This window comes from Leucoraja erinacea, chromosome 10 (assembly GCF_028641065.1).
Source record: "Leucoraja erinacea ecotype New England chromosome 10, Leri_hhj_1, whole genome shotgun sequence".
Classification (NCBI taxonomy): Eukaryota; Metazoa; Chordata; class Chondrichthyes; order Rajiformes; family Rajidae; genus Leucoraja; species Leucoraja erinaceus.
The window spans coordinates 9558601-9571434 of NC_073386.1; the positions used below are offsets into that span (position 1 = coordinate 9558601).

At 48.1% G+C, this 12834-nt stretch overlaps 1 protein-coding gene across 3 annotated transcripts in view; it reads right to left on the reverse strand.

The window, feature by feature from the left end:
* The window catches only part of bcar3 (BCAR3 adaptor protein, NSP family member), a 148823-nt gene extending 144452 nt beyond the window's left edge, over positions 1-4371 (reverse strand). For 2 of the 3 annotated variants that reach the window (XM_055641445.1, XM_055641443.1), the window contains exon 1: positions 3741-4362. The gene's annotated coding sequence lies outside the window, so the exon portion shown is untranslated. Of the gene's footprint in view, positions 1-3740 lie in introns of all 3 variants that reach the window. The other variant, XM_055641447.1, reaches the window with a different exon arrangement.
* Between the last annotated feature and the right edge of the window lie 8463 nt (positions 4372-12834).

Consider the following 12834-nt stretch of genomic DNA (forward strand, 5'->3'; position numbering starts at 1 on the left):
CTTGGGTTTCCTCCCACTTCCTATTTGTGTGCGGGTTTGTAAATTGCCCCTTGTGTGTCGGGGGCAGATGAGAAAGTGGTATAACTATTGTGAATGGGTGATCAGCGAACGGCGTGGTCTAGGTGGGCCGAAAGGCCTGTTTCCGCACTCTGTCTCTAATGTCTAAGAGTCTAAAGCAGCAGCACAACAGGTTTGCAAACACTGTACTCAAGTCAAGAGTTACTCAACAGATAACATATTAAACAAACGAGAAAAAGTTCAATAAACAAAAAAGCTACTATGAATACATAACATGCACAAACAGAATAATACCTAAAGTTCCCAGAGCAACCCAGGCAGATTGTAATTGAAGTGGTGATCATAGTGTTCAATAACCTGATGGTTGGGAAATTGAGAAGGAGATGAAACATTAACAAAATGAGACCACAGCATTAACACAGGATCACCAAGACAGGAGTTTCATTAGTTGAGAGGACTGGCACAGTGGTGCAGCGGTAGAGTTGCTGCCTTACAGCGCCAGAGACACGGGTTTGATAGATTCTTGATTAGTACGGGTGTCAGGGGTAATGGGGAGAAGGCAGGAGAATGGGGTAGAGGGAAAGATAGATCAGCCATGATTAAATGGCAGAGTAGACATGATGGGCCGGATGGCCTAATTCTGCTCCTATCACTTATGAACCTATGATGCTGACTACAGGTGCTGTCTGTACGGAGTGTGTACATTCTCCCTGTGACTGCGTGGGTTTCCCCCAGGTGCTTCAGCTTCCTCCCACAACCCATCGACGTACAGGTTTGTAGGTAATGTTTCCTCTAGCGTATAGGATAGTGTTAGTGTGCAAGGTGATCGCTGGTCGGCACAGACGCGGTGGGCTGAAGGGACTGTTTCTGCGCCGTTTCTCTAAAGTACTACCTTCGTGCACTCCCATCCCTCTCCATTCTCTAACTGTACCGGTCTGTAAAGCTTTAACGGGCCCATTCCACCACAAGCCAGTGCACATTTTCGCCGATGATATTCAGTGCAAGCAGAGGAGAGACAGAACAAATTCTTTATCTTTCCTCAGAACAGAAGTTAAATACTTACTGCCTTATCAGCAAGTCAGAACACAAAGGGATCAGACCCTGTCTTTGCCTGCATTCACAGAATATTTTCTTACATTCAGCAAATATGGCATGATTTGAGTTCCTGTTTTAATGTGGCAATCTCAGCAATGGCGGCTTTGGAAAGAGACTGCAACGTACTAAATCTTTTATTTTTGAGTTTATGAAAGACACTGCACGGAAGGAGGACCTTTGGCCCCGAGTCCACACCGGGTGGCGCCAGCAATGGCTGCCTCGCCAACAGTCTGTCTGTCCCTTCCTTCTTTGTTGTATTAATGGTATGCGTTAAACGCATGTTTTTCGTGTTCTTTAGCTTGTTTTATGTGGGGGAGGGTTGGGGGAAACTTATTTTAAATCTCTTACCTCGACGGAGATGCTATTTTTTCCCCCGTATCGTATCTCCGTCCACACTGCGGCCTAACATTGAGGGGTTGGCGCCCTTTGCTGGAGACCGGCTTCGGGATCTCCACCACGGGAGCCTGCGGACTTACCATCGCAGAGCTCGCTATCCCTTTGCCAGGGGTCGACCTCTGTGCGCCAACCGCGGCAGCATGCGGACTTTAACATCGTGGAGCTCGCGGTCTCTGGTTAGAGACTGACTTTGGGAGCTCCAGGCCACGAGAGCTTTGACCACCCCGACGCATGGGGCCCTAGAACGCCGACTGCAGGAGCTTCGATCGCCCCGATGGATTGTTGGACTGCCCCGACGACGGGAGAATAAAGAGGAAGAAGATTGGACTTTATTGCCTTCCATCACAGTGAGGAATGTGGGGAATCTGCCGTGGTGGATGTTTATGTTAACTGTTATGTAGTTGTGTGTCTTGTTGCTTTTTTTTTTAGTATGGATGCACGGTCATTCAGCCGTACTAATTGGTGCATGTGACAATAAAAGACCTTTGAAACGTTTGAAACGCTGACCAGTGTGGGGAGAAATCGGAGATCCTGGAGTAAACCCACACTTGTCACGAAGAGAACAGAACGTACAAATCCTGTACAGGGCAGCACCCGCAATCAGGATCAAACCCGGGTCTCTGGCCCTGTAGCAGCGACTCTACTGCCGCGCCACCGTGCCGCACTAATAATATAATCTAACATTATGCTCTCTATACCCTTGATCAATTCATCCCAGATTCTCCACAAGGAAAAACCTACAACAGTCAATTAACCTACCACCCAGCACGTGGTTGAGATGTGGGGGCAAACCGGAGCACCCGGAGGAAGCCCAAGACAGTCACAGGGAGAATGTGCAGGCAGCACACAGATAGATAGCAGCCGAGGTCAGGATTGAACCCGGGTCTCCGGCGTTGTAAGGCAGCAACTCTACCAGCTGCGCCACTGTGCCAGCAGTGTAATTTCTGCATGTTGTCGTCTCTGTACCGTACACTGCACAATGACAATGAAGTTGAATCGGAGTCTGAATCTGAAAAAGGTTTGTCCATTTTTGCCTAGATCACACAAACTGTACTTATATCATTGGGTTGTGGTCAGAGACCGGTATTACAACACACGTTATGGTTGCTGTTGAAATCCAGGAATAGCCACCCCAGCTCTCTGCACCTTCTATCTCTTATTTACTTTTAGTTTAGTTTATTGTCACGTGTACTGAGGTACAGTGAAAAGCATTTTGTTGCGTGCTATCCAGTCAGCGGAAAGACTATACAGGATTGCAATCAAGCCATCCAGAGTGTATAGAAACAGTATAAAGGGAATAATGTATAGTGCAAGGTAAAGTCCAGTAAAGTCTGATTAAAGATAGTCCGAGGGTCTACATTGATGGTAGCTCAGGATCACACTCTAGTTGCTGATAGCATAGTTCAGTTGCCTGATGACCGCTGGGAATACACTGTCCCTGTCCCAGAAGTTCGGAAGTTCACACTTTTGTTCCTCTTTCCCGATGGGAGAGGGGAGAAGACGGGGTGAGACTGGTCCTTGATAATGCTGGTGGCCTTGCCCTGGCAACACGGGGTGTAGATGGAGTCAACGGAAGGGAGGTTGGCTTGTGTGATGGTCTGGGCTGTATCTGCATTCTCATCTCCAAGAATTGAACTGTTGTCTATTAGGGCTCTTAAAGATAGCGGAGTCAGGGGATACGGGGAGAAGGCAGGAACGGGGTACTGATTGGGGATGATCAGCCATGATCACATTGAATGGCGTTGCTGGCCTACTCCTGCACCTCTTGTCTATTGTCAGGTGTCCTCTTGTACCTCACTAGTTACCACCGCCCTATCTGTTTCTGGAGTCTTCAGCTGCTGTCATCGCAACACAACACAGCATACTGCTCTGTCGGAAGGCCATTGTTCAGATCATCCATTAATCCAAATGCTCCTAGCAACTGTTTAAATTCTCTTATTCAAAGGACTGGCAAGGAGTTCCTGGCAAACCATCACCAAACCAACAAACAGCACTCGAACAGACTGACCAATAGTTTTTGGAGGAAGGGTCCTGACCCAAAATCTTTTCTATCCATGTCTCCAGTTATGCTGCCTGCCCCCCTCCCCCCTCCCCCTCCCTCCTAATTCTGTTCTGGTCACTTATGAACCCATCAGTGCCCACTTCATTATTATGCTGTAAAACAAATATCCAGCAAATCTGCATGAAGTTCCCCCCCACCGCATCCCACAAGAACGAACATTTAACACTACCTTCGTAACCGGTCTCACTTCAGTTGAAGGAGATGCTCAGGGTAAGAGCAGAGAGCAGTTGTCCACCTCTCCTTGGGCAAGGTAGTGTTGCAGGTACTTCAGGTCTGGAGCGGTTTTACAGAGGCGTTGACAGGGAGCAGCATTACAGAGTGAAGCGATAATGTAAGTAACTCTGAGCCGATCACTCACTCACTCACTCACCGCCTCCGGACACACCTCGGAGCCGCCCAGTTACCAATCACTGCAACATCCTCACGGTAGCCGCTTCCTCGCCGCCACCACTGAACCCGGGCATGCAAAAGTGTCTTGTTTTTTCGTTTTTCATCAGAAGGCTCCAGTAACAACGTTGCCGGGAATGGAGCGAGGTTGCTCGGCGGCGCTCCGCATTCCTTGCATTCTAGCAGCGAGTGGAAAGGCCATGTAGCTGGAAGGAAGGATTGCTGCAGTCAGCAAATGGATTGTGAACAGCGCTGTGCACCGGCCGGCCTTGCCTTCCCCTGCCCTGCCTCATCCAGGCGTGCTCCTGAATAACAAGTGTCCGCCCACAACAATAACCTGCATTTGTATAGCACCCTGAAGCGTCCGTTTGCAAGTCTCGACTGCAAGGGGGCGTCACTGCCACCTTGGACACTTTCACCGTTAATGCATCTTCCAGAACCCTGTCTGTTAAACACAATAAGTTTCATCTCTTTTTTGAAACTCTTTTAAGTTTTCATCCTTCAGTATATCAGTTAATGATACAACAGAAATATTGATCCCATTTTTACTAGGGATATCAAATTAGGCCAAATCCTTTCAATGGAACAAACAAAAAGACAAGTGTTGGATGAATTCAGCGGGTCGGGCAGCATCTTAGTTTAGAGATACAGCGTGGAAACAGACCCTTCAGCCCACCCAGACCAGCGACCCCCGCCCTACACACACTATGGACAATTTACATTTACCTAGCCAATTAACCTACACACCTGTAGGTCTTTGGAGTGTGGACGGAAACCGAAGATCTCGGAGAAAACCCACGCAGGGAGAGAGTTAGTCAGGATTGAACCCGGGTCTCCGGCGCTCTAAGGCAGCGCCACTGTGCCGCCCATAATCTGTGGAGGGATATGGACAGACATTGTTTTGGTTCAGGACCCTTCCTGTGTAAGGTTTGATTCCTCGTATTCCAATCACCCTGAATTAGGTAGACACAAAATGCTGGAGTAACTCAGCGAGTCAGGCAGCATTCCCTGGAGAACATGAATAGGTGACACAAAAGGTGGTGGTTGTATGGAACGAGCTGCCGGAGGAGGTAGTTGAGGAAGTACTATTGCAACGTTTACGAAACATTTAGAATAGGTACATGGATAGTAAAGAGGGATATTGGCCAAATGCAGGCAGGTGTGACATGTAAATGGGGCATGTTGGCTGGTATGGGCAAGTTGGGCCGAAGGGCCTGTTTCCACGCTGTATGGCTCTATGTAATGTTTCGGGTTGAGATCCTTCTTCAGAAACCTGTCCCCTGACTCTCAGTCTGAAGAAGGGTCTCGACCCGAAACGTCACCTATTCCTTTTCTTCAGAGATGCTGCCTGACCCGCTGAGTTACTTCAGCATTTTGTGTTTGTTTTTCGTGTAAACCAGCATCTGCAGTTCCTTCTCACACGCCCTGACTCAAGTTGCTGACCTCTCCGTTATTATAAATGGTTTTTATCCATCTCCTCTCTCTAAAATGTTCATGGTTTTGAGCCACCCCACACGACCAGGAGCAGCCAGCATCATCACAGACCCACACCAACCCTGGCCACACACTCATTTCACTGCTGCCATTGGGAAGAAGGTACAGGAGCCTGAAAACTAACGTCCAGGTTCAGGAGTAGCTCTTCCCAACAACCATCAGGCTATTAAACACTACAACCTCCAAATAGGCCCGAACTACATGGAAGATAGATACAAAAATCTAGAGTAACTCAGCGGGACAGGCAGCAACTCTGGAGAGAAGGAATGGGTGATGTTTGGGGTCGAGACCCTTCTTCAGATTTCATAGATTTGGGGCAATTATTTTTGTCTTTTGGGTATGGGCCAAACGCGGGCAAGTGGGACTAATGTAGATGAGTCTGAAGAAGGGTTTCGGCCCGAAACGTTGCCTATTTCCTTCGCTCCATAGATGCTGCTGCACCCGCTGAGTTTCTCCAGCTTTTTTGTGTACCTTCGATTCTCCAGCATCTGCAGTTCCTTCTTAAACACTGTAGATGAGGCATGTTGGTCGGAATGGGAACGTTGGGCCGAAGGGCCTGTTTCCATGCAGTATGGCTCTATGGCTGATTGCCACAATGTTACAAGAAGTCCCAAGGCACTTCACAAAAAGGCGTAAACCTCTATCTCTACAACATGCAATGTGCTTGGAGCACTCCGCTCCAGTTGCATCCATGTTTACATTATGTTTGTACAATGAGCGTGCTTGTGTGTCACTTTTAGGTCACTAGATAATATCATGCCTCTGGGGCACACTGCGGTTGAAGAGCCACGCACGAAGCCTCTACGCATAATCCAGGCTCTCTTCAAAGTGCTACTTGAGGCAGATGAGATGCAACACTGAGCCCCTCTCTGTTGGATGTAGAAGATCACAGCCCCTGAAAATAGGCATTGGAATTGCAACGCGCAATTGAACTGGACTCAGTGATTATGATGCATCATGTTCACCATCGTTGCTGTCTCACCCTCTGAGTATTTCCAGTGCTTTTTAGTTTCTCTAGGAAATGGAACATAGAACCGTACAGCACAGGAACAGGCCCTTCGGCCCACAATGCCTGTGCCAAACACAATGCCAAGTTAAACTAATCTAATCTGTTTCCACATAATCCATATGCCTTCATTACTTGCTTATCCATGAGCCTGTCTAAAAGCCTCTTAAATGCCACTATCATCCCTGCCTCCACCACCACCTCCGTCAGCTTGTTCTAGGCAACCACCACCCTCTTTTTATTCCAGATTTTCATTATCTACACAGTATTTTGTTTTGGTCGTCAGTTGATATTCCAGGTCAGGCAGCATCTCTGGAGGACACTGAATGCTGGAGCAACTCAGCGGGACACCGGCATCGCTGGAGAGAAAGAAATGGGTGACGTTTCAGGTCTGATGAAGGGTCTTGACCCAAAACATCACCCATTCCTCCTCTCCAGAGATGCTGCCTGTCCCGCTGTGCAACTCTGGCAGTTTGTGTCTAACATCATATCCTATCTTGCACTGCTTCCAGCGATAAATTTTGGATTTAAATATTTATTTTTTAAAGGTACGTCCTTTTATTCTGAGGCTATGGCCTCTGGTCCTGGACTCTTCCACTCGTGGAAACATCCTCTCCACATCCACTCTATCCAGGCCTTTCACTATTCGGTAACTGACCGTTTGGTTGAAGAATGCCCTGTTTGAAACGACTGTGTCCTTTGCAAAGTGGTGGCTTCATAATTGCCCTAGAGGCAGGAAACATGTTCCCGATGTTGGGGGAGTCCAGAACCAGGGGCCACAGTTTACGAATAAGGGGTAAGCCATTTAGAACGGAGACGAGGAAACACTTTTTCTCACAGAGAGTGGCGAGTCTGTGGAACTCTCTGCCTCAGAGGGCGGTGGAGGCAGGTTTTCTGGATGCTTTCAAGAGAGAGCTAGATAGGGCTATTAAAAATAGCGGAGTCAGGGGATATGGGGAGAAGGCAGGAACAGGGTACTGATTGGGGATGATCAGCCATGATCACATTGAATGGTGATGCTGGCTCGAAGGGCTGAATGGCCTCCTCCTGCACCTATTGTCTATTGTCTATCTGCTGTGGTTTGTAGTAACTAATTGGACACCAATTTGGTCCACAGATGGAAATCATAACATCCAAGCAACGGATGGTATCTACACCTCTCCGGTCTCACCTAAAGAAACACAGTGTCCTGACTAAATATTTAAACCAACATTGGTAGAACAGGTCATTTATTATGAGGAGGAAGGGAAAATGGTGAAACCTAAACATTACTTATCAACAGCAAATTTAGTTTGGTTTAGTTTAGTTTGGAGATACAGCTTGGAAACAGGTCCTTCTGCCCACCGTGTCCGCGCCGCCCAGCGATCCCCGCACACTTACACTATCCTGCACACACTGTGGACAATTTACAATTTTACCAAGCCAAATAGCCTCCAAACCTGTACTTCGTTAAAGCGTGGGAGGAAACCGGAGCACTCAGAGAAAACCCACGCAGATCACGGGGAGAGCATGCAAACTCCGTACAGACAGCAGCCGTAGTCAGGATCGAACCTGGGTCTCTGGCGCTGTAAGGCAGCAACTCCACCGCTGCGCCATTGTGCTGCCCGTCGGCTGTTTACCACATTACTAAAGATGAGGGACACTTTATGATGCGAAACACAAAATGTTACAGTTGTTAGCCAGCCCTGATGTAAACTCACAGCCAAACACAAACCACAGCACACATGACCCCGCTCTGGGGAAAACCCATGCGTAATAGAATCTCATTTCTCCAAAGTTGAGGGTTATCCAGAGCAAGTATACTCTTGTTACTGTCTGGATAAAACAATATGTTGTGATGACACAGCATGATTCAGCGCCTTCACTCTGTGGGGAAGGCGATCAGAAGTAAGCCTGGCTTGGCAGAAGATGTGGGAGCACTCACAGTGCTGGAGTAACTGGACGGATCAGGCAGCATCGCAGGAGGACATGGGCAGGCAACATTTTGGGTGGGGACCCTTCTTCAGATTGATTGGAAGACCCTTTATGCTCTCCCATCATTGGTTATCTGAGAGAAACACAAGGGATCACTGGGACCTTTCTTCCTCACTCGGATCATCGCCTATCCGTGTCTTTCAGAGATGTTGCCTGACCCGCTGAGTTACCCCAGCACTTTGTGTTCTATGCGAAATTCCAGCTCCTGAGACCCGGGTTCGATCCTGACTACGGATGCTGCAGTGTGTACGGAGTTTGTACGTTCTCCCTGTGACCGCGTGGGTTTTCTCCGGGTGCTCCGGTTTCCTCCCACACTCCAAAGATGTGCAGGTTTGTAGGTTAATTGGCTTCTGTAAGATTGTAACTTGTCCCTGTGTGTGTAGGATGGAGTTGGTGCACGGGGATTGCTGGCTGGCACGGACTTGGTGGGCAAAACCGCCTGTTTCTGCGCTGTGTCTCCAAATCAAACTAAACTAAACTAATCATTGTTACGGTGCAGGTACAAATTTGCTAATTCTTCCTGTTCCTGGAAGAGCTACAATCTTCACCTTGGCAACGATCATTTAACAGTATTACATCTAGAGAGACCTCAAGGCACCACTTCATGGCAGTGGATATATACATCCATTGAGAAGTGCATGTACCACCTCGGAAAGATCGAACCGCTGCTTCAGAATCAGTTTGTCTCTAAGTAACGGAGCGCCTTTGAACAATTTTGCCACACTCCATGTTATTTAATTGTCTTTGATGTCTGCAGCTTTCCTCCATGCAAACACCAGACCAGGATATAGTGCTGATAATCCTATCCTGTTGTTGCAGACGGTGCTGTGATAATACCTGAATCATATTTTTACAGCGGTTTAGGTGGAGTTTATTTACTGGGCTGGATGCTAAATAAATAGCGAGACAAAGCCAAACTGTTGGAGGAACTCAGAATGCAATAACAAACAAGCTGCAGGTGCTGGTTTGTACAAAAGATGGACACAAAATGCTGGAGTAACTCAGTGGTTCAGGCAGCATCTCTGGAGAACATGGATGGATGACGTTTCGGGTCGAGACCCTTCCTCAGACTGATTCAGTCTGTTTGGGTTACTCCTGCACTTTGAGTCGTCCCATCTTAAAACTAGGTGTCGATGCCGCTGGTCTGCACCAGCGAGCCCTTCATCATTCATCATTCACCAACACAGTCTGGTTCACACGGCTGTTGTTGCAGCTCATGTTGTAAAGGTTGATCTAAGCTATTAAAAAATATATAAAACCTAAATATATAAAATCTAAAATAATAAAGGCTAATTTAAAATATTAAAAAATAAACTAATTCTTACAGGTCCTGGCCCCAAACGTGACCCATCCATGTTCCAAGTTCATAAGTGATAGGAGCAGAATTAGGTCATTCAAGTCTACTCCGCCATTCAGTCATGGCTGATCTATCATCTCTCTTTCCGAACCCCATTCTCCTGCCTTCTCCCCGTAACCTCCACGTTCACCAAGGATGTTGCCTGACCCGCTGAGTAAAGGGCCTGTCCCACTTACGCGACCTTTACAGGCGACTGCCACCACCCATGATAGGTCGCCAAAACTTTCAACGTTGAAAATTCAGTGGAGACCAGAAAGACGCTACGACACTTTGGAGACCTCTCACAACCATAGGAGACCTCGTACAACCATACAGGCGACCCCTGGCGACATGTCGCGAGTGACCTCACACAACCATAGGAGACCTCTCACGACCATACAGGCTGTATGATCTTGAGAGGTCTCCTATGGTCGTGAGGTCTCCAAAGAGTCGTAACGTCTTTCTGATCGCTACTGAATTTCCAACATGTTGAAAATATCGGCGACCTATGACGGGTGCCGGCAGTCGCCTGTAAAGGTCGTGTAAGTGGGACAGGCCCTTTACTCCAGCATTTTGTGGCTTGCAGAGTCTGCGGAGGGAGGTGAGCGGGCACCATTTCGGGCTGGGGCCATTCTGCGTGGTGCAGCAGAGGGGATATAAAGGGGACAGAGAGGTAAGGGGAAGGAGCAGGACAAGAGCTGACAGATGAGAGGTGGATGAGGGAGAGGAGGGGTTGGTTATTCCTGCAGATTTGCCTGCCGTACACATTGATCTCACGTTAGAGCGGCAGAGAGCTCAATAAAGAGTTCTCTGTCAACAACCCTCACTGTACCACATCATTACACTAATTCTCAGCAACCAATTACTTAGTTACTGCTCCACACGGCAGAGCAAGTTGTTCACTGGTTGTTGCGTGTATATTAGTTTAATTTATTTTAGTTCGGTTTAGTTTAGCATAATTTATTATCACATGCACCAAGGTACAGTGAAAAGCTTTTGCTGCGTGCTAACCAGTCAGCAGAAAGACTATACATGATTACATTTGTGCCATCCACGGTGTACAGATAGATACATGATGAAGGGAATAACATTTAACACTAGATAACGTCTCGTAAAGTCCGATTAAAGATAGTCCAATGGTTTCCAATGAGGTGGATGGTAGCACAAGACCGCTCTCTGGTTGTTGATGGGATGGTTCCGTCGCCTGATATTCTGGCTGTGTCTGAAAGATGCACAAAGTAAAACACTAAAATCATTTTGTCTTCAAACGGCAAAATGTGAGGAAGGGTCTCGACCCAAAACGTCACCTGAGTGTGAAGAAGAGTCTCGACCTGAAACGTCACCTATTCCTTTTCTCCAGAGATGCTGCCTGACCCGCCAAGTTACTCCAGTATTTTGTGTCTATCTTCGGTGTAAACAAGCATCTGCAGTTCCTTCCTACACACTAAAATCATTAAGTTCTAGGAACAGTTCAAAGGCTTTTGCTCACATGGGCTACAGATGAATATCCTGCAGAGTTGGGGCAGTGGGTGGGGGATGGTGGGGGAGGGGGGGGGGGGGGGGGGGGGGGGGGGGATGAGAGAGTAAAGATTAAATCCAGGCTGCCCATTACTCTGCGTATCATCTTCTTGGAGCAGACAGTCCGGCCTGCACTGTAACCCAGGCTTCAACAAACCTGTGACCTGCTGCATTGAAAAGTTAAGGGCCTGTCCCACTTGGCCGTCATTTGCGCCTAATTTACGCGTCATATGTAAAATAGGTCGACGCGTCGTAATGCGCGACGTCGGCGTGCAAATCACGCGTCAGCACAGCCGTCCGGAGCGCGGGTCGTCATTAGATTACCCTGCAGCACGCGGCGACACATGGTTACAGACGCCGACGCACGGTGATGTAACCATGTGTCACCACGCGATACACGTGAGACGTCGGGACACCAGCGTGCGACGCCAATGTGTCAGCGTGCGTATGCGATATGTCATGCAGGTGGCGCGCGAGGATTTTGTTACACTACGAATTCCTGGAGCGCCGCGCAATACCGCACGCCACCGCAAGCGAATCCAGGCCTCACCATGCGCTATGCATGCGTCACCCACGCGTCAACCTCATTTACAAATGATGCCTAAATGAGGCGCAAATGGGACTCATCACTTCCTGCAGATAGACACAAAAAGGTGGCGTAACTCAGCGGGACGGGCAGCACCCATTCCTTCTCTCCAGAGATGCTGCCTGTCTCGCTGCATTACTCCAGCTATTTGTGTCTATTTTCATTTTAAACCAGCATCTGCAGTTCCTTTCTACTCATTGCCTACAGGTTCCACTTAACATTCTTCAGGTTGGTTCTGACCCAAAACATCACCCGTTCCTCTCTCCAGAGATGCTGCTTGTCCCGCTGAGTTACTCTGGCAATTTGTGTTTGAAATATCATCTGCTCATTCTCCTCCAAAGATGCTGCCTGTCCCACTAAGCACGTCCAGCTTATTTTTGCTCAAGATTCCAACACCTGCAGTCTCGATGTGTCTCCATAAATGTCACACCTTGGCTGCAGGAATTTCTCCGCCAAATTCATTTAGCTCGGGTTTGGATCATGTGTCATACCTCCGCTTACATTTCTAACATAATTCCTGGCACAGGATTCTTCCCGAAGATAGACACAAAAAGCCGGAGTTACTCAGCGGGACAGGCAGCATCTCTGGAGAGAAGGAATGGGTGACGTTTCGGGTCGAGGCCCTTCTTCAGTTTTGGGTTGAGACCCTTCTTCAGTCTGAAACATAGAAACATAGAAATTAGGTGCAGGAGTAGGCTATTCGGCCCTTCGAGCCTGCACCGCCATTCAATATGATCATGGCTGATCATCCAACTCAGTATCCCGTACCTGCCTTCTCTCCATACCCTCTGATCTCCTTAGCCACAAGGGCCACATCTAACTCCCTCTTAAATATAGCCAATGAACTGGCCTCGACTACCCTCTGTGGCAGAGAGTTCCAGAGATTCACCACTCTCTGTGAAGAAAGGTCTCGACCTGAAACGTCACCCACCCATTCCTTTTCTCGAGAGATGCTGGCTGTC